This window comes from Podarcis bocagei (assembly GCF_964188305.1).
Source record: "Podarcis bocagei genome assembly, chromosome: 7".
NCBI classification, from domain to species: Eukaryota; Metazoa; Chordata; class Lepidosauria; order Squamata; family Lacertidae; genus Podarcis; species Podarcis bocagei.
In genome coordinates, this window is record NC_138132.1 from 79,086,430 (window position 1) to 79,108,933 (window position 22,504).

At 44.5% G+C, this 22,504-nt stretch overlaps 2 long non-coding RNA genes across 5 annotated transcripts in view; one reads left to right on the top strand and one right to left on the bottom strand.

The window, feature by feature from the left end:
- LOC308592078 overlaps positions 1-22,504 on the top strand; it is a 49,042-nt gene that overhangs the window by 12,053 nt on the left and 14,485 nt on the right. Inside the window, exons 2-4 of one of the 4 annotated variants that reach the window (XR_014010354.1) lie at positions 7,042-7,211; positions 11,908-12,097; positions 14,278-14,659. This is a non-coding gene — a long non-coding RNA (uncharacterized lncRNA). Of the gene's footprint in view, positions 1-2,646; positions 2,781-7,041; positions 7,212-11,907; positions 12,098-14,277; positions 14,660-22,504 lie in introns of those variants that run through there. The other 3 variants (XR_014010352.1, XR_014010355.1, XR_014010353.1) reach the window with 3 other exon arrangements.
- On the bottom strand, positions 4,140-7,116 carry LOC308592085. The gene is made up of 2 exons (XR_014010362.1): positions 6,998-7,116; positions 4,140-4,460 (listed from the first exon to the last, which is right to left on the bottom strand). It is a non-coding gene; the product is annotated as an uncharacterized lncRNA (long non-coding RNA).

The window sequence follows — 22,504 nt, forward strand, 5'->3', positions numbered from 1 at the left end:
TTTATAACCACTAAAACCCCCTTGGAAGCAGGAGAAAAGGGGGGGGGGACTTTGTTTAAGCCTGCAGGAGAGGGAGTGAAGAAAGATAAGTTTCCACCGTCTCTAACCTGGGAACGGGGTGTCAGAGACAGAAATTGTTGGAGAGGTTCTCTGACTGTGAATGGAATACTTTGACAGATAGCTAAAGAAGAGAAATAAACTGATTCCAATGTTGCCTTTTGCATTCTAAAGAAACAAAATATCTGAAAAATGAAAGTAATTTTCCTTTGTTGGACTTGCCTTAAAAAGATGGATACAAATAGAAATTGTCTCCTCTAGAGGGAGCTTGTTAAATTGTTGCTGCAGTCTACTGGAGGACTCTACAGCTGTGAGATTAAGATCGTGGGACCAGTCCTTTTGACCTTGAATAAAAATGAGCTGGGAGGAAGTTTTGGTGCTTGCTTTATGCATGACAAGTGCTTTGTTGGAACAGATGCATGAGAAGATGGATTTGATGAATGAGAAAACGGATTTGATGACTGTTGTGGTCAATAACTGTGGACAAACAGGGAATATTGATACAGAAACCATTCAGGGACCAACTCAGGAACCTGTATTGATTGGGCAAGTGCAGAAGATAATGGAGGAGGTTGCGGTTGCACCTCAAATAATACAAATGGAGAGATCTGAGGCCCTGCAGGAGCATAAGCCGCTGTTTTTAAAGATTGAAGTTGGAGTGGGCCAGGGGGAGTCTGGAGCTGAGGAGGTTCTTAACTTCGGAGGGACTTTGAAATATGCTCTTAAATATTTTTTGGATTATATTGATGACTGTGGGGAGTGGGACTGTGGGGAATGGGCTGGTTTGATGAAGGGAGATGGAGATAATCTTGGGCTGGAACCTCCCAGAGACCTACTCCTCAATGAGAAAGGAAATAAATTAAGAAAGAGACCTACAAAAGACAAGGAAAAGTGCAGGTATAAACAAGAAGAAGAAGATCTGCAGAAGGGACATGGAAGAGACTTAAGAGCCTCGGACATAAGATTACCAGGTTGATGGACTAGATGGAATGGACAGTAAGGACTGACATGACCCGATACCAGGAAGGAGAGACGTTGGATGAAGATTGGAAGAAAATTTATAAAGAAAATTTTTTATTTCGGGAATTAGCCTAAAATTAATGAATATTAGGGAAAATGTTGGAATGAAACTATATGGTTTTAATAGAAATGATATAAGGAGTCATGTATAATTGAGTATTAAGTTTCAAGCCCTAAGGTATTTTACGGTAAGATAAGGTTAAATAAATCAAGGCAATTTGAATAACAGAATATGGGGAAAGATGGAAAGGATTTGTTGAGTTAATTAATAGGTTAAATTGTTAAGATAAATTATTCAATAAAAATTGAGAAAGATGGAAAGAATTTGCTGAAATAACTAACTAAACTAGAATACAAAAAGGGAGGTGTGAGGAGGTCAATGAAACAAGCAAATGGAAGTTAAAGATACGTAATATGGAATTTGTGTGTTTTTTTTCTTTGTGCTGTATTGTTGTATTGGTTTTTATGCTTTGGTTTTTTTTCTTTTTTATGTATTGTAGTGTTGTTTCCTATTTTTTCTTCTTTTCTGTAATTCTGAAACTTTTAATAAATATTATTTTTTTTAAAAAAAAAAGGAAAAAAAGAAAATTGATTACTGCCCCCATCCTCGTCTTTTTCCTCTATCTGTTCCTGCTCTTACTCTTGTTCTTCACCTTGCGCTGACTTGAAATGCTCACATTTCTGATGGATCAGAATCAAAGTGTCCTCCTTCGGATGGCATAGATGAATAGAGGTGACGAAGAGCTGGCCCTTGTCGCTGATGTGTCTGAGATGGTGCTCCTCAGTGAGTGCTGCCTGGCATTTTGTCACCCTCCTCCGTGGTGACACCTGGGGTGGCCTGCACCCACCGCACCCCCTTCCTCTGCCCCTGTCTCTGCCTTCTTTGTACAGACCTGTTTGAGATGGGTGATGCTACCTACTTTAAACTAAGTGAAGTTTAGTAGGGCAATAAGCCATTTCATGCTGATGTGGGGAACACTCAGCCCTTTGAGGCTGAGTGGATTTCCTCCATTCTCTTCCTTGACTGTTTCTTCAGTTCATTCTGCTCTGGGTCCCACATGTCGCAAATTTCACAGTTTCAGAGCTCAATGAGGAAATTGGCTCACACTCTTTGCAACAGCTCCTTTTCTTCTCTCTCTCCCCACCCCCACCAATCTCATAAAACTGTATGTGTGCATTAGAAAAATGCTCCAAAAGGAATGTCTTGAACCCACTGAAGCTACCCTTTTTTATTTTATTTTATTTTATTTTATTTTATTTTATTTTATTCAGGTATGGAGAATCACAAGAGTCCAGTCTGGAAGTTACTATAGCGGATTTTCAAATCCTAATTAGAAACTCATCACTGCATTGTTGTTCCAAATTCCACAATAACTTTAAAAAAAAATTTAAGGACATTCCCCTACTTATTTAAGAGGTATATTAACTTTTCAGCAGTATCATTAATGGATAGAGTAGCTCTGTTGTAGGAAAAGTATGCAAGTTGCATTGTGAGCTGGTTTGGTTACTGGTGTGGAGTTACCAGTACTCATGCCATTGACCAAGCCTAAGTTATTATGTCCCCAACAGCCATGTCACAGTGTTGCCCTCAGGAGAACTTTGATTAAGATGACCAAGCAGTCCTCAGCGCCCCTTTCTCCACTATCCAGGCTTGAAGACGTGTCTCTCCCAGAGCAGAAGAAAAGAAGAGCCTTCTGAATCAGGTCAATGACCTATCTGGTCCAGCATCCTCTTCTCATGGTGGCAAACCAGTTGTCTGTGGGAAACCCATAAGCAGGATTTGAGTACAAGAGTACCTTCTTCTCCTGAGGTTTCTAGTAACTGGTACCCAGAAGCATTGCTGCCTTAGACCATGGAGGCAGAGCCGAGCCATCATGACTAATAATAATAATAATAATAATAATAATAATAATAATAATAATAATAATAATAATTTATTATTAATACCCCGGCCATCTGGCTGGGTTTCCCCAGGGCGGCTTCCAACAAAACACTAAAATACAATAACCTATTAAACATTAAAAGCTTCCCTAAACAGGGCTGCTTTTAGATGTCTTCTAAAAGTTTGGTAGTTATTTTTCTCTTTGACATCTGGTGGGAGGCCGTTCCACAGGGCGGGTGCCACTACCGAGAAGGCCCTCTGCCTGGTTCCCTGTGACTTGGCTTCTCACAGCGAGTGAACCACTCATCATTCAGCCCGGACACTGAGGTCCAGCTCTGAGGGACTTCTGCTGGTTCCCTCACTGGGAGAAGTGAGGTTACAGGGAACCAGGCAGAGGACCTCCTCAGTAGTGGTGCCCACTCTGTGGAACGCCCTCCCATCAGATGTCAAGGAAACAAACAACTCTCTGACTTTCAGAAGACATCTGAAGGCAGCTCTGTTTAGGGAAGTTTTTAATGTTTAATGCTGTATTGTGTTTTTAATATTCTGTTGGGAGCTGCCCAGAGTGGCTGGGGAAAACCAGCCAGATGGGCAGGGTATAAATAATATATTATTATTATTATTATTATTATTATTATTATTATTATTATTATTATTATTATTATTATTATTTTCCATTCTGAAGGAAATCAGCCCTGACTGCTCACTAGAAGGACAGATCGTGAAGCTGAGGCTCCAGTACTTTGGCCACCTCATGAGAAGAGAAGACTCCCTGGAAAAGACCCTGATGTTGGGATAGATTGAGGGCACAAGGAGAAGGGGATGACAGAGGACGAGATGGTTGGACAGTGTTCTCGAAGCTACCAGCATGAGTTTGACCAAACTACGGGAGGCAGTGGAAGACAGGAGTGCCTGGCGTGCTCTGGTCCATGGGGTCATGAAGAGTGGGATCCGACTAAACAACAACAACATTGTTATTATTATTTGTGTTCTTGTCTGGCTGGGATGTGTCCTCAACTCTGATGATGCCTCTTGGTTGCCTGGATGGAGGTGTGTGTGTGTGTGTGTAAAATCTAGCTTAGTCTGTAAAGGTAAAATCATACGGTCACCCAGAAGGAAATGCAGCCATCGGGCTGAGAATGGTCTCCCCTTCCTTGAAGGCAGACACTGAAGCAAGCAATGTGGGAATAAACAGACTCTCTTTATTAAGTACACAAAGCAAAAAAAATCAGTTATCGAAAGCCTTTTTTGCTCCTGCTGCCACCATGATTAATGAATTAATTACATGACCGTTCATTTATACTGTATAAATTTAAAGAAATCATATTATATTTGCATGACATTCAATTACATTAAAAGGCATGGCTGTCCGTTTAGGACGGTACAGAAATGGGTGTTGTACATAGGTGTCTATTAAACAGCTCTCCTTAAGCCCCCTTTTGTGCCACGGCTGTGACGAGTGGATGCAAATTGTGTGGCTGTGGCCACTCCTCATCTTCCCCTGCAGAGGGTACAAAAGCCAATTGAGATAGGGGGCAGAGTGGGCTCACTTCATTGCAGTGTGTGCTTGTGGAAGTGAAGGAAGCAGCTTCCACCCACCCTCAATAACAGGAGGAATTTAACATAATCAATAAGAACCGAGAGTCTCCGATGTGTGGGTGGAGGAAAGAGGTCGGGGTTCATCTTGAGATCTATCTTTGATTCCACAATGCTGGCGAAAGTACCAAAGAGTCACATCTGCACAGTTCAGACACAAGGTGTTTTCTGTTTCATGGGCTTGTTGGTTGTCCCTCGCTCTCTTATTTTTACCCAAATACATTACTGAATTTCGCCTTTGCACCTCGGGCTATTGCTGAAAATTTCGCTTTTGCCCCTTTGGCCAAGTATTTTGCAGCCTCTGCTGATGCTGACACTGCTTTGCTCATCTGATTGGAGAAAGAAGAAGGGATGTTGAGGCCTGATTCCATCAGCAACGCTCCCTACATTGACCTGCCTGCCTGGGGACCCCTCCCCCTGAACCCCTGTTAGAATTGCATTTGGAAGGTCAGTGTGGTAGGCTGAGAAAAGTGGTCGCAGTCTCCTTTGGGAGCTGGATTCTGCCAAGGCCTGATTCAAATCAGGCATATGTGGATGCCCCAGAGTCATCCATGACTCTCAGGGCAGAGTAGGCTTCAGGCAGGAAGGTGAGGCAGAACCTCTAAAACACTTACAGAGGCAAGCCCTGCAGAGAAGCCCCTTGCATAGGAATGGCATGGACAAGGCAAGATGGGTGCCTTTGCCAAACAGCTTGCAAAGGTGCACACTTCAAAAGTGACCCCCCCTTACCTTTAGTCAGTTGTGGGGAGGCACAAGCCCCGAACTACAGTGGAACGTACTAGCTCAGAAGGTGGCAGACTCTCCTTCCTTGGAGAGTTTCAAACAGAGTTTGGATGGCCATCAGCTAGGGATGTCTTAGCTGTGATTCCTGCATTGCACGGGGTTGGACCAGATGACACCTGGATTCCCTTTCAACTCTGCAGTTCTATGATTTTATTATTCTACTGCAGGAACAAATCCAGGACAGAACAAGCAGTTGCTTGGGAAATGACTTATAATGAAATTGGGCAAAGGACCAGAGTCATTCCTTTAGGGCAGGGGTCTGCAACCCGCAGCTCCGGAGCCGCATGTGGCTCTTTTACACCTTTGCCGTGGCTCCGGGGCAGATACTAGCGAGGGGAGGAGGCGCATTGTGTGCCCTGACACTCCCCACTGTGGCGGGCGCTGTACTGGCTGTGACGTCGCATGGGGGCAGTGCGTGCGTTAGTTACGCACCGTCCCAACGTCACCTTCCCGCCCGCTACATTGTAAGGGGCATGTACACTGGTCACTGCATTGAAAGGGGGCATGTACGCTGGTCACTGTTTTGAAGGGGAGTGAAGAACACACACACACAAAAGGTAACTTAACGTTTATTTCTATGAGGAGGAGTAATTCTGAGGGGTCAAACAAAGAAATAAAAAAAAAGTGACAAAAAAGTTATTTTTATAATGACGAGTTTTGCGGCTCCCAGTTTTTTTTCCTTCGGAAATGGGTCCAAGTGGCTCTTTTTGTCTTAAAGTTTGCAGACCCCTGCTTTAGGGAATGGTACAGACAGAGGCTCCCAGGGGCCAGAAGAGCACATTTATATATGCAACTACAGCAACTCAGATTTTGTAAGCTCAGAAATGGAGGATGGGAGAGGTCCCAAGGAAGGAGGAATGGCAGCTAAAATTGATGGAGTATGCAGAATTAGCAGACTTAACTAGCAGGATAAAAAAATTCCTTCCAGTAGCACCTTAAAGACCAACTAAGTTAGTTCTTGGTATGAGCTTTCGTGTGCATGCACACTTCTTCAGATACACATGCACACGAAAGCTCATACCAAGAACTAACTTAGTTGGTCTTTAAGGTGCTACTGGAAGGAATTTTTTTATTTTGACTATGGCAGACCAACACGGCTACCTATCTTTAACTAGCAAGGTAAGAGAACAAGATGATTGAGTTTATAAAGAGGAATGATTTTTGTGTGCGGAATACGTGGAAAATAACTGAAAGCAAGTGAAAACATGAGCAAGATTAATGTGAATTCAACAGTTACAATTTTGTTTGAGGTAACATGAAAAGGAGGGGAAATTAGATGGTTGGAATAGAATATGCAGTAAGAATGGGAAACTTAAAAGAACCATGGAAGGAGAAGAAGGGAAGTTGGTGTATTATTTTGTTTTATTGGTGGGTGTTTATTTGTGGAAATTCTATAACTGGAAACTTTAATAAAAAATAATATCTGATAAAGGCCAAGTAGTTGCCAGATTGGCCCAGGGCCTGATTCAGACCCTGCCTGGATTGAGGCCATAGGGCAGATGGGAGGCAAGAGCTGTGAACACTTCTAGGATCCAGCCCTACCTAAGGATTTTGTGGGTAGGACTGGGATTTTCTGGATGCAAAGCAAGCAGCACGACCGCTAAGCTCCCATCCTTCCCCAAACTCATCAGAACTGCATGTAGAATTGCCTGTACCCACCTGCTCCTTGAATTTTTCAAAGTCACTTTTCTCTTCCACTTTAGCTGTGTCTCTCTTAGCTGTGTCGCTCTTAGCTGTGTCGCTGTCATCCTCCTTGCCCTGAACTGAAATGCTCAGAGTCAAAACCAGCAGTGCTGCAGATAGCAGGATGGACCACAACTTCATGATGGGTCAGATTCGGAATTCCTCCTTCGGCTGGCAGAAAGGAATAGAGGTGAGGAAGGGTTGCTCCTTGTCTCTGCTCTTCCTGAGGTGGAGCTCTGCCTTCCTTATATAGCCCTTGTTGAGGTCTGTTGAGTGATGCTACCTATTTCTGGCCTCAGATCAGAAATAGGGAGAGCAATTCACCATCTTGTGTTGGGAACACTGAGTTCCTTGCCAGGGCTGAATAGATTTCCTCCATTCTCTTCCTTGACTGTTCCTCTGGTTCATTCCACTCTGGGTCTCACCCTTCCTGGGTTAGACATTTCTGATATTGACTCCAAATTTGCATCATGCAAAGTTTGCCACAGCTCCCCAGTCCTTTTGAAAAAAATAAGCAATGTTGCTTCCCCAACATACTTAAGAGGTACATTAACTTTTCAACAGTCTCATTAATGCGTACAATAACTCTGCTGTAGGAACAGTATGCAGGTTGTATAATGTGCTTGGTTGGGTACAGGTGTGGACTGACCAGGACACTGATGCAAGCCTAACTTATAATTGCAGGACGTGGGTGGCACTGTGGGTTAAACCACAGAGCCTAGGACTTGCTGATCAGAAGTTGGCGGTTCGAATCCCCTTGATGGGGTGAGCTCCCATTGCTTGGTCCCTGCTCCTGCCAACCTAGCAGTTCAAAAGCACGTCAAAGTGCAAGTAGATAAATAGGTACTGCTCTGGCGGGAAGGTAAACGGCGTTTCCATGCGCTGCTCTGGTTCGCCAGCAGTGGCTTAGCCATGCTGGCCACATGACCTGGAAGCTGTATGCCGGCTCCCTCGGCCAATAAAGCAAGATGAGCGTCACAACCCCAGAGTCAGCCACGACTGGACCTAATGGTCAGGGGCCCCTTTACCTTTACCTTTACCTGAGGTGGACTTGGAGTTATATGACTCCCAAGTCTTCAGTGTCCCGCTTTCCACTATCCAGGCACTATGTACAGACAAAAGCATAATGATGTCCGTTCTCTCCAGCTCCGAGAGAACAAACAGGCACAAGTAAAAAAGTACATACAGCGGAAGAGATAAGACTGTCTTCCATTCCCCACACACTTCTCAGACAGGCATGTGATTTACACCAATCACAAATGCAGCATCGGAGGAGGGAAATTGCTAAAAAAAAACCTTTCTCCTGAAGCATCTGTGCCCTCCCAAAAGAGTCATCTGCAACCTTTAAATAGCCCATGGCTGATTCTGTAGTTACAGCCTCCTGTCCAGTGGTGCAGTAGGAGAAGCTACATGGAAAGAGATGCTGAGAGCTGTTCTCCAAAGGATTTGGAAGGCAGCATATTGACTACATCAGCCCCAAAGCCTGAAAGAGTTCTGCTACTGTTCTACTGGGGCTTGGCACTCACCCCGGAGGTGGGAGCAATTGTGAGAGGTTGGCAAGGAAAGGCAAATCAGGATCCTACAGATCTCTCAATGGGCCCTGCTAGCTGAGGCATGGAAGATGTTGCTCAGAAAAGAGCAAGAGGCATATGAAAGCTTAAGAGGGCTGCGGAGGCTTTCCTCTCCTGTGGAGGAACCCCCTCTGGGAGAGCTGTCTGCGATGCCTAAAAAGCATCCACAGCTGATTCTGCAGTCACATCCTCCTGCATGTCTGGGGCAGGCAAAACTACAAGTGGGTCATTTTGAGAGTCTGAAGATAGTGGAAGAGCCACGTCCTCAAAACTAGATAGTGGAGAAGGAGCGACTAAGGTCTTGAGAGTCATCTAGGTCCAAGTCCTCCTCAGGGCAACTTTGCCATATGGATGTTGTGGACTATCAGGGAACTGACATCGGAGCCAGAGGCAGAGACAAGGCTCCCGAGCGATGCTGGAGAAGGGCCCAGCAGGGGGAGAGGCAGCTCATCAGCTGGGGAAGGAAATCAGCGTAACACCAGGGATAAAGGGGGGCAGATGGGGGAATCGGCAAGGGGGCTCCAGGACTCCTTGCCGGAGACCAGCGGGGAGAGCATGGGTCCTCCGCTACCCACACTCTCCCTGCGCAGAAGACTTCCACGCAGGGAGAGTAGGAGGAGACTTGGAGTCAAACAGCTTTTATGCTAGAAAAGGTTTAAGAAACGCCCACTGACAGATTCTGCTAGCGACTGAAACAGCCACGAAGTGAAGGGCTGTCCAGACAGAAAAGGTTTAACAAGGCAACCTAGCCAGGAGTGGTGGCAACTTACGCACAAGCAACCCCTATATTTATGACATGGACAATATAAGTTAGGCTTGGTTAACAGCATGTTTCACTGTGTAGGTCACTCCCCACCAGTAACCTACCAAGCTCATTAAACAACTTGCATACTGTTCCTGCAACAGAGCTGTTGTACTCTTGGAAAATTAATGTACCTGTTCAAAACATTCTCAAAAGGTACAGTACTTTCTCTGCAAAAGCCATTGCGCAACCTGGAGATTGGAACAGAAACAAGGTGATAAGCCTTAGATATCTCAACAGAGTTGCTGTACTCCTTCATGTTGAAAAGTTAATGTACCTCTTAAATATACCTCTTTAAGTATTCATTTTTGGACTGGAACAGAATTTTGGGCTTCCTGACTAATGGAATAATAGACTCACCAGGTGCTCTCTGAAACTTGGAGTCAGATGAGATGCTTAAGGAAGTTGTTAGCCACCTCTCAAAGAAATATTTGTAATGTTAACATTGTAAAAAAAGAGATTACAGCCGTAATATATCATGTGGAAAATCCTGCCGCCCCCAAAACTATTGCCTCTTCTCTGATGGGGAAATGATTTTTATTTAATGTTGGTGCACCTTATACAAACGGGGATGCGGGTGGTGGTGTGGGTTAAACCACTCAGCCTAGGGTTTCCTGATCAGAAGGTCGTCGGTTTGAATCCCCGCGACAGGGTGAGCTCCCATTACTCAGTCCCTGCTCCTGCTAAGCTAGCAGTTCAAAAGCACGTCAAAGTGCAAGTAGATAAATGGTACCGCTCCGGCGGGAAGGTAAACGCCGTTTCCGTGTGCTGCTCTGGTTTGCCAGAAGCGGCTTAGTCATGCTGGCCACATGACCCAGAAGCAGTATGCCGGCTCCCTCGGCCAATAAAGTGAGATGAGCGCCGCAACCCCAGAGTCGGCCATGACTGGACCTAATGGTCAGGGGTCCCTTTACCTTTACCTTTACCTAGGTCAGTGGCTATCACTGCCTCCTGTGGGAGTGAGTGCCATAATTTAACTATCCACTGCATGAAGCAATTCTTCCTATTACTCATCCTGAATCTTCTGACATGCAGCCTCAGTGGAGGCCCATGAGTTCTAGTATTATCAGAGAGGGAGAAAAGCTTTCCTCTGTTCACTTTCTCCATGCCATGTGGAATTTTATAAGCTTCTATCATTGTCACCAGTCAGGCTTCAGGGAATCCAATCCCTCCCACAGTAGGCAGCCAAGTAGTAGATAAACAAGGAAAGTTCTTACCAAGTCTTTTATACAATACAGTGGTACCTCAGGTTAAGTACTTAATTCACTCCGGAGGTCCGTTCTTAACCTGAAACTGTTCTTAACTTGAAGCACCACTTTAGCTAAAGGGGCCTCCTGCTGCTGCCACACCGCTGGAGCACGATTTCTGTTCTCATCCTGAAGCAAAGTTCTTAACCTGAAGCACTAGTTCTGGGTTAGCGGAGTGTGTAACCTGAAGCGTATGTAACCTGAAGCGTATGTAACCCGAGCTACCACTGTATTCACAGAGAGAGAGATAGCAATGCCATCTTTCTTAGATAATGGCGTTTCTCCAAGTTAAGCCCCACCCCTCCATCTCTCCCCTTATACGTCATTCCTACGGTGGCTGATCTGTGCCTTCTACCTCTGAGCTCTCTGCTCTCCTACTTTCAATGACCTCCAGGTTCTGGGGGTGGTGGAGCCGTCTGGCATGCTTACTAAAGATACTGAGTCTGTCAGCTGTCTCTCCCCTGGTGCTTCTTCTTCTTCCTGCTCCTCTCCCATTATTTCCCAGCTTCTCTCCTCCTCTGCCTCTGAGCTATGCCCTCCCACAGACCACTGACTTCCTCTTCTCTGGAAAGTTCAGGAGGAGGGGGAGGCGGTCTCCACCATTCCTCCTCCACTGTCCAGTCCCTGACATCACCTCTTACTCACTTTTTCTATGGACCCAAAAGTCTCAAATGAGGCAACCTTTGCTTGTAGGGGAGTCACTTTATTCCCTTCCACATTTTGGCTGCCCTTTTCTGAACCATCCTGAAAACCAACTCCAAAGATTCTCCTCTACTTAACTTGCTGATCTACATCAACAAAATTGAGCCCCCATCCAAACATAAATTGTTGGGTTTCCAGGAAGAGAGAATGCTCTTGTGCTCAGGTCTGGCTTGGCCCCTGTGAAGATGGGATGCTGAGCTGCATGGGCCACTGGCCTGATCCAGCAGAGCATTTCTTAGGTTATCATCACCCTAGTGGCAGTGGAAATGTTGTGGGATGGGGAAATAGAAGGGAACCCCCTGTTCAGTACAGTTTTTCTTCCCCTACTTGGCCAGGGAATATCTGAGCCATGACAGCCTCATAACCCATTAGGGCCCCAGCAAACTCTGAAACTGGCCACGTGGAAAAGAGATGTCTGCCAAGACCAGTGGTAAATGGTGTTCCAAATATCTTTGTTCCTGCTCCCTAGCCAACAATACCTTACAACCCAAGCCACTCCTGATTAAAAACAATAAACCAGCTGAGTGGCCGGGCACAAACCCAGATTCTTCCTTGCTCATGAAGGAAAGGGTATATAAAGAGCTGGTGCCGTCACCTAGGACAGAACAGACCAAAGGAGAAGCTCTTCCACTCCATTGACCAGCGTGAAGCCATCATGAAGTTCTCCATGGCCCTCTTTGTTGCTGTGTTGCTGATCTGGTCCATTATAGCTCTGGATGAGGTCCAGGCTGAGGATTCAGCCCAAAGCAATACGGTAAGTAGAAGAATATAAGGAGAGCCCTGAAGCTGGATCAGGTCAGGGGTCCATCAAGTCCAGCATCCTCTTCTCACAGTAGTCAACTGAAGGAGAAGCCCACAAGCAGGCCCTGAAGGTAACAGCCACTCTCCCTGACACTTGGGATTCCCAGGAACTGATATTAACAAGGGGTCTCCATCCTGTTGCCAAGGAGTTGTCATTTGCTGTTTCAAACTGAACATGGCCATCCAAGGGGCCTCCAATGTGCTCAGGTCCTGCTTGTGGGCTTCTTGTGGACTTCTGGATGGCCACACTGGGAACAGGATACTGCACCAGATGGGCCTTTGCTTGCTGTCTAGTGGGACTCCTCTCAGATCTCCTAAGACACAGGGTGGTATCCAATGCTTGTCTTCCTCAGAGTAGACTCATTGAAGTTAAGAGGCATGGCTATCTTAGGTCCATTAACTGCAAGGAATCTACTCTGAGTAGGGTCTTCTCTGAGTAGGACTAGCACTTGCTACCAGTGGCATCTGAACTGAAATTGTTTTCAGATGTTGTTAGATGAGTTAATTCATTTATCTCTTGTTTTGCTTGGTGCCCCAGAGGAAGGGCAGGATATAAATATAATTAATAATAATTATGGTAATGGCAATAACAACTAAATCTCAACAACTCATAGAAAGCTGCCCTCTGCCAAGTCAAACAATTGGTTCTTCAATGTTATCTATGAATTGACTGGTTGTAGCTCTCCAGGGGTTCAGTCAGGGCTCTTTTCTATCCCCACCTGCAGATGCCAGGGATTAGGGTAAAGGTAAAGGACCCCTGGATGGTTAGGCCCAGTCAAAGGCAACTATGGGGTTGTGGGGCTCATCTCGTTTTTCAGCCCAAGGGAACTGGCATTTGTCCACAGAGAGCTTTCTGGGTCATGTGGCCAGCATGACTAAACTGCTTCTGGTGCAACGGAACACTGTGATGGAAACCAGAGCACACAGAAATGCCATTTACCTTCCCTCTGCAGTGGTACCTATTTATCTACTTGCACTGGTGTGCTTTCGAACTGCTAGGTTGGCAGGAGCCAGGACAGAGCATCGGGAGTTCATCCCGTCACAGGAATTTGAAATGCCAACCTTCTGATTGGCAAGCCCAATAGGCTCAGTCGTTTAAACCACAGTCTTTGGTACCTTGGACCTTCTGCATGCAAAGCAGATGTTCTAACACTGAGATTTATTATTGTTGTTGTTGTTGTTGTTGTTGTTGTTGTTGTTGTTGTTGTTATTATTTATACCCCGCCCTCCCTGGCCAAATCCAGGCTCAGAGCGGCTAACATCAAACGTATAACACATTAACTTAAATCAGGCAAACAATTGAAATACATCCTAAAATCAGATCAGGATCAAAATAAAATCCAATCAGATGGCAACCCACAGATTAGGGTTGGGGACCTTAAATGCTCACCAGGCCCAACTGTTTCTGCTGAACTTATATGGGTCTGTGAGAAAAATTGGGAGGCCACTTTCATGCAAGTTCTTATGAAAGGGGAGGAGGAGTCAGACTGAACCCTGACCAAAGGCCTGGCAGAACAGCTCCGTCTTGCAGGCCCTGCAGAGAGAAGTCAAATCCTGCAAGGCCCTGGTGTTTTGTGACACAGTGTTCCACCAGGCCGGGGCCCTGGCCAAAAAGGCCCTGGTCCTTGTCAAGGCCAGTCTAATCTCCTTGAGGCTTGGGACCTCCAAAATGTTGTTATTTGTGGAACGTAAGGTCCTCCGTGGGGCATACCAGGAGAGGCGGTCCCGTAGGTACGAGCGACCTAGGCCTACATTCCTTCCCTCAAACTCAAGTACAATCCTAGTCTTTGTGGTTCTCATAAAGGGGTGGTTTAAAGAGAAACAGACGAAGCTGTCTTATACTGAGACAGTCCATATAGCTCAGTATTGTCCACTCTGAGGAACAAAACATCTCCAAAGTTTAGGACAGGAGACCCGGCAAGTACACCTGGGAATGCCATTGTAGATTGAATATGGGCCTTTTGGCCTGCAAGGTAGATGCTCTAACACTGAGTACAGTTTGCAGTGGAAGAGGATAGTCTCTTCCACTCTTGACTAGAGGGACAAAGGTTCCACTCCACACTTGTAACACAAGGAAGGGTGTCTGCAGATGCTGGGTCGTGATATCAACTATCTTCTCTTTGCTACCAACAGGGGGCATTGAATAATGTGGTTCCTACAATCAGGAAACGTGCCCCAAAGGTAAACGGGAATGGAGTTGAGGCAGCCCTACTTTTGAAAGGGATACTTAATGCTATCACAAATGGTGACAAGCCTAAGGAATATCAGCCTGCACCAGACCACCCAGTGGCTATGTCATAGCAACATGTCCTTCCTGCCTGCTGCTGGCCCTCCTCAAGGCACCTCCACTTCTGCAACCAGACCCTGCGATGCTCCAGTTCATTTTGATCTAACCTCCGACCGCTCCCTCCTCCCAAAGATGCTCAGAGGTTCAGCACAAGGTCTTCAAACATCAGCCCATCACCACTAATTTCTCTCCATGCAGAAGGAACCCAGCACTGAGGCATCAATTGCAATGGCCCACTCAAAAAAATAAAGGTCATTCAGCATTTCTCTGTGTCTGTTTTTACCTGGGATTAATGTCACGTCAGTTGAGTTACAAGCAGAAGAGGTTTATTCACTAGGGCTGCCCCACTGAGCTGTGATTGTCATTGGAGGCTCAGGTGGCCTTGGCAAGGAGTGCTTTTTTCCAGCTCCAACTGGTTCACCAGCTATGGCCCCTTTTGGACACAGATGACTTGACCTCTGTGCTCCATGTTCTGGTAACTTCCAGGTGGACCTCTGCAAAATGGGGCTGCCCTTGAAGACAACTCAGAAACTTCCGTTGATTCATAATATATCAGCCAGATTACTAGCAGGAGTTCCATTTTCATCACATATAAACCAGATGCATCAGTTGCCCGTTTGATTCCAGGCTCAATTCAAGGTACTTCTATTTGTGTTCAAAGCCCTAAAGGAGTTTTGCTCCAAATATCTGAAAGATAGTCCCCTTCCTTACGCTCCCTCTTGGCTGTGAAGTTCTGTGGACTAACCAGCTTTATATAACCAATATGCTTAAGTCTACTTAAGGCACAAAGGGGTTAAGACCATTGAGTCAGCTGTCCTGCCAGGCTTAGCTCACCTTGGGAGGAGCTAGGGAATCAGGCCTATGGTTCTTCCCTCAGTCTCCCTCAGAAGCTCAGCATGTAAAGAGGTCTGAGCTGATTGCTGAAGCTCAGATGTAGCATGGCCATTATTGTGTCCCTATGCTAATAATTTAGGAACTTTGGCCTGATCCAGCAGCCAGGCTCTTCTTGTGTCCAGCTGATATTTTCCATGATGGCTGTACACAGGAAGGTGTTCCTGAATGGTTATGCAGGGAAGAACCACCTTAAAGAATGCCCTGTCTTAGATGATGGCTTCGAGCCTCCTCAAAATAACCAAGCAAGTATTAAAAGTCACCCCAGAACTGGCCCTACTAAACATCTTCCAAGACAATAATGCCCACACACATTACAAAGAGCTCATAACCCACAAAGAGCTCATAATGACCTAGATCAAAGTCCACCAATGTGAGGGGGATATCTAATCAGGAAGAATTTTGGTCATTCAGGTTTAGTGTCTATGAAGCAGAAAGAAAATTAATGAATAGAATAGAATAGAATAGAATAGATTCTTTATTGTCATTACACAAGTGCAACATTGTACAAAGTGCAACGAAATTGGATGCCATCCCTTAAAACATCAAAAGCAAAACAACAACAACAACCAAACAAACCACATTCCAGCCACACCCACACCACACCCATCAAACTCCCAGGTCACACTATCGAGTTACAGCATTCAAAAAGGCCACAGCTCTTGGATAGAAACTGTTTTTCAGTCTATTTGTCTTTGACTTGATGTTTCTATATCTCCTGCCAGAAGGCAGTAGTGCAAACAGACCGTGTCCCGGGTGAGATGAATCCTGCAGGATGTTATTTGCTTTCCTAAGACAACGGGAACCGTACAGTTCTTCCAAAGATGGGAGAGGATGACCAATAATCCTTTGGGCTGTGGTTATGACCTTCTGGAGCACCTTCCTCTCCCTAGCTGTACAACTGGAGAACCAAGCACAAATACAGTATGTAAGAATGCTCTCTATGGAGCCTCGGTAGAAGCACACCAGCAGTCTCTCACTCAGATTGTTCTTCTTTAAAAGTCTGAGGAAATAAATTCTCTGCTGGGCCTTCTTCACCAGAGCAGTGGTATGTGCGCTCCAAGTCATGCCCTGATCGATAGCTACTCCCAAAAACCTGAATTCCGCCACCCTCTCCACCCGTTCCCCGTTGATATACAAGGGCTGAATGTCCGCCTTTTTTTTCCTGTAATCCACCACCAATTCCTTGGTCTTAGCCGTATTAAGAGCCAGATTTTTCTCTCCACACCAAACACAGAGCCGCTCCACCTCGTCCCGATAGGCGGACTCATCCCCTCCTGAAATGAGCCCTACCACCGTAGTGTCATCAGCAAACTTGATGATTTTGTTGCTGGAATAGATGGCTGTACAGTCATACGTATAGAGAGTGTAGAGCAGGGGACTCAACACACAACCCTGTTAAGGCTAAGGGCTGTGGACATGTGTGACCCTACTCTAACCCTCTGAGAACGTTCTGACAAAAAATCCAAAACCCAGAGACAGGTGGAGTTGGAGAGTCCAATCGCCTCTAGCTTGGACACCAGTCTATGGGGGAGGATAGTGTTAAAAGCAGAGCTAAAATCCACAAACAGCAGCCTCACATAACTCCCCGGCTGCTCCAGATGGGACAGAGCAGCATGGAGAGTGGTATTGATGGCGTCTTCTGTGGATCTATTTGCTCTGTATGCAAACTGGTAGTTGTCAAAAGTTGATGGAAGACAGGAAATAATGTGACGGCGCACCAGTTTCTCAAAACACTTCATGATGATTGGAGTCAGTGCAACTGGTCTATAGTCATTCAAACTACTGATTGTGGATTTTTTAGGCAGAGGGACAATAGTTGACGACTTCAGGCAGGGTGGGACAATAGACTGGTGTAAGGACTTATTGAAGATCTTAGTAAAGACCCTCGCCAGCTGATCCGCACAGCCCTTCAACACCTTTCCAGTGATGCCATCAGGTCCAGCCGCCTTCCTCGGATTCGCCATCCTCAAAACCTGTCTCACCTCATGTTCCTCTACCGTGAATGAGGGGCCCCTATGGGCTGGTGGCTGTAATACCGGCGTCTCAGGTGGCTCCTTCTCGAAGCGAGCAAAGAAGAGGTTAAGCTCCTCCGCCAGCAAGGGGTCACCGTCGACAGCACCAAGGTTAGGTTTGTAGTTGGTAATATGCTGAATCCCCTGCCACATCTGTCTTGTGTTGTTGCTCCTTAAATTATCCTCAATCCTCAGCCTATAATCCAATTTTGCCCGTCGAATACCCCTCCTCAAGTTTGCTCTTGCTACACTGTAAAGCTGCACCTCGCCTGACCTGAAAGCCCTGTTCCTTTCCCGCAACAGGCACTGGACCTCTCTATTCATCCAGGGTTTCTGATTGGGGTAAAACCGGATGGATTTGTTTACAGTGACAGTGTCTGTGCAGTGATTGATATAGCACAGAACTGCCGCCGTGTGCTCCTCCAGGTCTGAACTATCGAAAATATCCCAATTGGTTCTCTCAAAACAGTCCTGCAGCTGGTGAATAGCACCTTCAGGCCAGATTTTAACAGATTTTAATATTGTGGGAGCCCGTTTCCTGACTGGGATATATGCTGGTACCAGGAACAGAGACATATGGTCGGACTGGCCCAAGTGTGGCAGCTGTAAAGCCCTATAGCCGTGATTTACATTCGAATAAACTTTATCCAGTGTCTTGTCCCCTCTTGTGGGACATTTCACATGCTGATAGAGCGTTGGGAGCACTGTTTTAAGTTCAACATGGTTGAAGTCTCCCGCAATGATGTGCACAGCTTCAGGATACTTGTCTTGCTGGCTGCTGATAAGGTCCTGCAGGCATCCCAAAGCCAAGTTGGCATTGGCATCTGGTGGCACGTACACACCAGTTAACATAACAGCTGTGAACTCCCTAGGGAGATAGGCTGGTCTACATTTAACAGCCACATATTCCAAATCCGGTGAACAGTGACTGCCCACAGTCTTCGAATTATTGGACCAGCATTTGTTCACATATACACACAGCCCCCCTCCTTTGGTTTTTCCGAAGTCCATGCCTCGGTCATGACGATGTACTGCACAGCCTTCCAACTGAATAGCTGTGTCTGGTATGGACGGTTGAAGCCATGTCTCAATGACAAATAAAACGCAGCAATCTTTTACAAGGCTGTTCTTTGCTGCCTGCAGCCTCAATTCATCCATCTTGTTGGTAAGAGATCTCACATTAGCAAGAAATATGCTAGGGAGCGGTGGTTTAGATGGACTCCTCTGCAATCTTACCAGGACGCCAGCCCGACAACCTCGCATAATGAGCATACCATTTTCCATCATCTGTGTTAGTTCCACCTGGGCAGCAGCAGAAACTGCCAGGAGCCTGATCTGAGACCAAGCCATAATAGATAATATCTAACTGAGCCGGCAGAAATACTTGAGGAAATTTTTGCACATTCTCTGGGCATTGTGCACATCTTCCAGTCAATATGCAGTGTCGCCAATAAAAATGTCCTTGCTCTCTGTATCTAATTCACAGATGCATGCGATTCTCTGCCCCTGGAAATGGTGGCAGGCCAGATGTGGAGTGCAGGCCAGATATCCCCACTTGTTGGTGTACAGGACTGAGCTGGGATCAAGGACACCCATTCAAGGGCGTATCTGATCGGGAAAGGTTTTGGCCATTAAATATGGAGCAGGAAGAAAAACCAAGGGCATGGTGTTATGCCTCAGCCTCATCAAGGGTCCTTTTTGTTGAGGATAATTCAGACAAAAATTTCCAGGTGTCAAAAAAGGATATTTATGTACTGTATGCCACTACAGCGGCCCGTGTTTTGTTATCCCAAAATGGAAAACGAGCAAGGTCCAAATTAAAGAAGAATGGAAATATAAACGGATGGAATATCTTCAGTTTGCAGACCTAACACATCGAATAAGAGAACCAGAAGAACATATGTTTAGAGAAGATTGGAGAATGTTTACTGAATATATGGGGGAGATTGTGTACACTTGAAAACGTTGGCAGCATTAAGATAAATTCAACAGTGTAAATAAGTTTTGATGGATGTAATGGAATACTGAATGGTTTGGTTGATGTAAAATATGCAGGGATTTGTGTTATGCAAAATTAACCATGGAAAGAGAAGAAGGGAAGTCATTGATATTTCAAGGTGGTCTAAATGAATATTCTAAATTGTAAAACAGAAAATTTAATGTAAAATTTTAATTTAAGTTGCCATTCTTCTTTCATTGAGACCTTGCTCATTTTCCATTTTGGGCTAACAAAACATGGGCCACTGTAGTGGCATACATAAATAACTTTTTCTGACACCTGGAAATTTTTGTCTGAATTATCCTCAACAAAAAGGACCCTTGCTTTTTTGGAAAGTACTTTTTTAAAAAAAATAATATTTTATTGCTTTTTTCCAGATATATATGTAAAGTCAAGTACATAATAGAATCCACAAAAGAGAAAAGAAAGAAGAAGAAAAAACAAACAAACAATAGAACAGAAAAATTCATTTTTCCAGAACATTTTTTCATAACCATCTGGACTTCCCAGCGTCTCCCTCTCCCTGCATTCTTTACAATAAAGATATCAGCAAATTGTTACCTTGTTTCATGCGTTTTCTGTACTTTCAGATAGTTTTACTTTAAGTTTAAAATACTTGTTGTCAAATTACCTTTATCCTGAAATAAACATAAAGGTTACTTTAAACTTTGGATCTTTTTATTAATTTCCAGGGTCCTCAAGTTTTAATTGCTGAAGCTAGACTTTCCCAGCCATGCAAACTCTTAACATTCATATAGCTTATGTTGTTTTTGTAAATAGTCTTTAAATTTTTTCCAGTCCTCCTCCATTTTTTCTTCACCCAAGTCTCGGATTCTGCCAGTCATTTCAGCCAGTTCCATGTAGTCCATCAATTGCATCTGCCATTCTTCCAGCGTGGGTAGATCTTGTGTCTTCCAGTATTTGGCGATAAGGATTCTTGCTGCTGTAGTTGCGTACATGAAAAAAGTTCTGTCCTTCTTTAACACTTTCTGGCCGACAATGCCCAGAAGGAAGGCCTCTGGTTTCTTGGGGAAGGTATACTTAAATACCTTTTTTAACTCATTGTAAATCATTTCCCAGAAGGCCTTCACTTTCGGGCAAGTCCACCAGAGGTGAAAGAATGTCCCTTCAGCCTCCTTACATTTCCAACATTTATTATCAGACAAATGGTATATCTTAGTAAGCTTGACTGGGGTCATGTACCACCTGTATATCATTTTCATAATGTTTTCTTTCAAGGCATTACATGCCGTGAATTTCATACCGGTGGTCCATAACCTTTCCCAGTCTTCAAACATAATGTTGTACCCAATGTCTTGAGCCCATTTTATCATGGCTGATTTGACTATCTCATCCTGAGTGTTCCATTTAAGCAGCAAGTTATACATTCTTGAAAGAATTTTAGTCTTTGGTTCCAATAATTCTGTTTCTAACTTTGATTTCTCCACCTGGAAACCTGTTTTTTTATCCATTTTAAATACCTCTTGAATTTGAGCATAGTGCAACCAGTCTTGCACCTTGTTTTTTAATTTATCAAAGCTCTGCAATCTCCAATTATCTCCGGTTTTTTCTATTATCTCCCAATATTTTGGCCAACCAACCTCCATGTTGAGTCTTTTTCGGGCCTTAGCCTCCATTGGTGATAGCCACCTCGGGGTCTTGTTTTCTAACAAGTCCTTGTATTTAGTCCAGACTATAAATAAAGCTTTTCTGACAATATGGTTTTTGAACATTTTGTGAATTTTTACCTTGTTGTACCACAAGTATGCATGCCATCCAAAAGCATTATTGAACCCTTCCAGATCTAGGACATCAGTGTTTTCTAATAAGAACCAATCTTTCATCCAGCAGAAAGATGCAGCTTCATAATATAACCTTAAGTCCGGCAGGGCAAATCCCCCTCTTTCTTTTGCATCAGTTAATATTTTAAACTTTATCCTGGGCCTTTTGCCCTGCCAGACAAACTTCGAAATATCCTTCTGCCACTTTCCAAAACATTCCACTCTGTCCACGAGCTGTAGGGTTTGAAACAGAAACAACATCTTTGGCAATACATTCATCTTAACGGCAGCAATTCGTCCCAACGAGGAAAGTTTTAATCTTGACCAGATTTCAAAATCCTTTTTGATTTCTGACCAACATTTTTCATAATTATCTTTGAATAAATTCAAAATTTTAGCAGACAAATTAATCCCTAGGTATTTCACTTTTTTAACCACATTTAACTCTGTCTCCTTCTGAAACCCATCTATTTCTGAAGGTGTCAGATTTTTCCCCAGAACCTTGGTTTTTTGCTTATTCAACTTAAATCCTGCCACCCGACCAAACTCATGAATCAGTTCTAAAGCTCTTTTGGTACTAGGTTCTGGCTCCTGTAGTGTTAACACCAAGTCATCTGCAAAAGCTTTCAGTTTATATTGTTTCACTCCGACCTGTATTCCTTGCACCAACCGGTCCTCCCTAAGTAAATTCAAAAGCACCTCCAGGACTGAAATAAATAACAGAGGGGAGAGAGGGCACCCCTGTCGTGTCCCTTTTTCAATTTTGAACTCTTCCGTCACCACATTGTTCACTATCAGTTTGGCCTTTTGCTCTGAATAGATTGCTTCTATACTGTTTTGAAACGCCTGTCCCACTCCCATCCCTTCCAAGTTTTTCTTCATGAACTTCCAAGAAACGTTGTCGAAGGCCTTCTCTGCATCTATGAAAATTAAAACTGCTTTCGTGTTGATATTGGTCTGCAATAATTCCAAAATGTCAATAATGTTCCTAGTGTTATCAGACAAATGTCTGCCTGGGAGAAAGCCAGCCTGGTCTTTATGAATTACTTCATTTAACACTTTTTTAAGTCTATTAGCCAAAATATCGGCAAAAATTTTATAATCCACATTAAGGAGTGAGATGGGACGGTAATTCTTTAGTTGAGTCTTTTCAGATTCCAATTTAGGTATCAATGTGATGAATGCTTCTTTCCACGATTCTGGTGCCCTTTTCCCCTCCATGATCTGGTTACATACCTCCATTAATGGTTGAATCAAGAAGTCTTTTAATGTCTTATAGTACTTGGAGGTAAGTCCTCCTGGGCCTGGAGATTTCACTAATTGCATATTCTGAATGGCACTCTCGATTTCCTGTTGTGTTATTCTATAATTCAGGGTTGTTCTCTTC